Source organism: Bidens hawaiensis, unplaced genomic scaffold (assembly GCF_021521415.1).
Source record: "Bidens hawaiensis isolate Kalapana, Puna unplaced genomic scaffold, B.hawaiensis_p1.1 tig00029399_1, whole genome shotgun sequence".
Lineage (NCBI taxonomy): Eukaryota > Viridiplantae > Streptophyta > Magnoliopsida > Asterales > Asteraceae > Bidens > Bidens hawaiensis.
In genome coordinates, this window is record NW_027494875.1 from 294,437 (window position 1) to 299,077 (window position 4,641).

At 33.2% G+C, this 4,641-nt stretch overlaps 1 pseudogene; it reads left to right on the forward strand.

Moving 5' to 3' along the window:
- Positions 1–384: 384 nt before the first annotated feature.
- LOC143578947 (secreted RxLR effector protein 161 pseudogene) lies at positions 385–1,104 on the forward strand (annotated as a pseudogene).
- The last annotated feature ends 3,537 nt before the right edge of the window (positions 1,105–4,641 follow it).

Consider the following 4,641-nt stretch of genomic DNA (forward strand, 5'->3'; position numbering starts at 1 on the left):
GGCTTAAGCAATCACCTCGAGCATGGTTTGGCAGATTTACTCTAGCAATGAAAGGATATGGATTCCAGCAAAGCAACTCCGATCATACGTTATTTCTTAAACGCAGAGGTAAACTCGTGACTTGTTTGATAATATATGTTGATGATATTATCATTACAGGAAATGACGAAGAAGAAATGAAGAAGCTAAAGAAAAGTTTATTCACAGAATTCGAAATGAAGGACTTAGGAAGACTTAAGTACTTTCTTAGAATTGAGGTACTAAGGTCTAAACGAGGGATCTTCATATGTCAAAAGAAATATGTTATTGACCTCCTAGCCGAGACAGGAATGATTGATTGCAAAACTGCCGCCACCCCCAATGGTGGCTAACCAAAAACTTTATATGGAAGAAAAGGCAGAACTGGCAGATAGAGAAAGATATCAACGCTTGGTAGGCAAACTAATATACCTCTCGCATACTCGCCCCGACATTGCATATGCGGTTGGGGTGGTTAGCCAATTTATACACCAACCTCAAGTAGCACACATGGAAGCGGTATGGCAGATTATAAGATATCTCAAAGGAACAGCTGGCCATGGGGTTCTCTTTCAACCAAACAAACATCTAAAGATCCAATTGTATACATATGCAGACTGGGCAGGAGATAAAGGAGACCGAAGATCAACATCAGGATACTTTACTCTAGTTGGAGGAAATCTGATTACATGGAAAAGCAAGAAACAAAATGTTGTAGCCTTATCTAGCGCCGAAGCTGAGTTCCGAGTGATTGAACGAGGTTTGGGGGAAGTTTTATGGATACGCAAACTTTTGACTGAGATTGGGTTTCCTCAAACTGAAGCTAGTATGATCATGTGTGATAATAAAGCTGCAATACAAATTTCAGAGAATCCTGTTCAACATGATCGTACAAAGCATATAGAGGTTGATAGGAACTTCATCAAAGAGAAACTTGAAACTGGGATCATAGAGCTGTCTTTCATTCGATCAAAAGACCAGTTAGCAGATATATTAACAAACACCGTCAACGGAAGAATCTTCAGTGATTGTCTTAGCAAGTTGAATATTAGGGATCCCACTATTCAACTTGAGGGGGAGTGTTAGAAAAAAAAAGAATATTTCATGGAAAAATTATATGATCAATTTCCATAGTTTCCTTTTATCTCTATTGGACCGTTGCTAGCATATCAAAAAGATTGCCAGCTTTTTATTCTTGATTGTCTTTTCTTTCTAGCCTATAGGTTTCACTTATTTATAGAGTATAAATCTCATTGTAATATATACAAAAATATCAATACAATTTACTTTTCTTTTCTGTATCTTCAAACAAAGATTTATGTTACGTCCTGTGTTGGATTTCAAATACAAAGACTCTTGTACTTTTTGAGACAGCCAAGGTAACAGGGTGCATTAAGTTGATGTCGTAGTCATCTTATATTTTCTTCTTTTTCATTTTTGATTTCCTTTTATTTTATAAATAACTATTAAAAAACTTAATTTTACCAAAATTAAAAAATAACAAAGCAAGCTAAGTTAACAAACACTTGACTTTTACTTTGCCTTTGCCTAATTAAATTTTTAATCTTAAACCGACACATACACTAATTTGTATCTTGTGGACCCACTTAAATAGACATGTAATTTATAAATAAATATTAAATAATAAAAAAAATGTAATTTAACTTATAGCAACAACGGGTCATCTATATAAAATTTGACAAGGTAAACGTTTTGAAACCGATATAACGATGGCATGTCATGGCTACAAGATAAAATTCTTGTAGTGATGTATGGACTATTGTGGAGGGCTATCCAATCACTACTATGATAAATTCGTTGTATGAACTTCTTTTTGAATTGTCCATGTAGTTATTTTGAGTGTTAACCCTTTTCATTTTTGCAAAAGTATTAAAAACTTAATATTATGAAAGTTAAACACAACCGTATAAGCTAATTAAAAAAAGTTAACACTGAAGGATAGCTGGCCTATGTAAGATTAATTTAGTGGGTTAATGTAATATATATATATATATATATATATATAGTATGAAATTTATAACTATATTTAAGACTACTCTCATTGGCAATCTCATAATGAGATTGGTGGGTCAAAAGTTAAAAAAGAAATTGAAAAAAGAAAATAATGCAATCTAGATTGGCAATCTAGGTTGGTGAAGCAAACCTAGATTGCAATCCAAACTAACCCCCGATAACTTAATTATTTAATTAACTTTTAATATTCTAACTAAAAAAATAATTAAATACACGATATTTCTTAAAAAAAATTATGAACATTCCGATATAAATTTTATTAAAAACGGACTTCATTAAAAAAATATTTTTTTTTAAGTTGGGATGGGTTGTGAATGTGTATAAAAGATTGGGATGAGTTAAATTATGTAGATTGGAGAGAGAGAGAAATTAATTTGATAATGTAAGATTGAGATTGTGAGATGCAGTAGTGTATACCCTAAAGTTTACCCTGTTCATTGATAGATAGGTAATTATATGACTTTGACAGTGAATCATTAGTACACAGTTCTTACTTTTCCAATGACTATAAATTTGAGCATCAATTCCACAGGTGGTATTAAGATTGAATAGGACCCCATGATGTGTATTTTGTTTTAAACAACAAATTAGGTTAATATATATCGTATATATTGTATCCCTCATGCTCTATGTTTTTTTTTCTTTCTTATATTTAGCATCAGGTCTTGTTTCATAAATAGGTCTTACCCTCATGCTCTATCATATATATTTTATTTCTACATGACTACATTTGTATCATACAAGCCCAACATCATCATATCATCATCATCGTACTCAGTATATCCCACCAATAGCAAAGCTATGGTAGGGTCTGAGGAGGGTAAGATGTAGACAGCCTTACCTCTATCATATACAAGCCCAACATGTTACTTGCAATTTGCAAATGACAAAATATGAAAACAAGCACAAACCAAGAAAATGCATTTGTCACAGGAGCCCAACATGTCATTAACTTTCAAATGTCAAAACTAAAAATATGTTAAGCCCATAATAATCCTTCCTATCGTTTCAAACTTCAAAGAAAGAGAAGATGAAACTAAAAATGCTATCATTCAAAACAATCTAAGATAATATTTTAAACAATGACAAATCAATTCGAAACAATCCAAAGAATCCAATAATACCATAATTCACAATCCTAGCAAATAATATCATTCAAAACATAGTGAGGATGACAACTAAAGCTTAAAAAATGAATTCACATCAACACCTCACTTTTCTTCAAAGCGTCTCATCCAGGGTCAGGTTGACTCGCTAAGCTTTAAGGTTTTCTAAATAAATTATCTTTAAAGAAAGTGTAAATGCACTCACTTTCGGGTATAGATCGGGTTTTTAAGGATGGTGCACTTTTTTGGGGTATTTTTGGTATTTTTCAAGTAACTTTCGGATATAGGTCGGGTATTTGGAAAACTCTGCCTTCGGGTATTGCAAAAACCCGATTCCAGGTATGGAACAGTTCCGGTTTTCGGGTGTTATCAAGTACATATTGGGTCCGGTTCTGGGGACGGGTTTTAGTACTGAAATTCATACCTTATTCGAAACTACATGTTGGGTCGGGCCCAAGTAATAAAAAAAACCTGGTTCCGGGTATTTTCACCGGGTATAATTTTAGGTTCGGGTTTTTGTGCACCTCTAGTTTACGATGGATAGTTATAAATCCAAGCATAGACAAATAAGAAAAAAAATGGTGGTGATACTATTCCATTGCTTTCATTTTTGGGCCGGCCCAAAGGCCCATGATTTGGGCTCCTACGGTCCTACCAGTCTACCACCGTAGTCATAAGAGACTTATTTTTTATTTAGGTAATAAGGAAGGAGTTAGTAATTGCTTGAAGTTGTAAAATCATCTAATTGACTATGAAGAAAAAAGTGGGCGAGGGTTAGATCATCTAATAAAGGGTTAGATGTTTCATTTATAATGTGTCCCTTTTGTTCTAGAGCCAATGCTAATTTATCATATTTTTATATATTATTAAGTTGTATCATCGGCTTGGAAATCGATCCTCGTCTAGTTAATCTGATTGGTTGTAACACAGTAGAACCGAAGGAGTTCTATACATGGCTCGAAAAACTCAATTACCTAAGAAGAAGAAACAAGTTGTGGTAGGAATTATGTTTACTAATTGATGGGCTATTGGAAAGCTAGGAAAGAAGCTATATTTAAAGCCAACGATATGAAGGCAGAATTAATCTTTGATTCCATATTGCATTTCTCGTTTCATTGGATCTTAATCAAAATTAAATATATTAAAGTAGCTTGAATCAAGTGGCTTCAAAACCAACTACTATTCGTGTAATTTTGTTTTTTTTACGTGTGGTTAGCCTTTTCTAACAAGCATCCTATCTATTTAGTCACTTTTACAAAAGCATATAGTATTTTGCAGAACAACTGGAAGACGTCTCTCAACATGTAAGGCGATATTTCATAACTAAAACACATCACAATTCTCATTGTTGATCTAAAAATTGTAAACCAACCACGAGCAAGTTTGATACGATGAAATTGTTCTACTGACTTCAACGTTGTGTTCACCGCCCTTAATATAAATTGCATCTTTTTATACGACTTAAAATAAGCTAATTTTATAG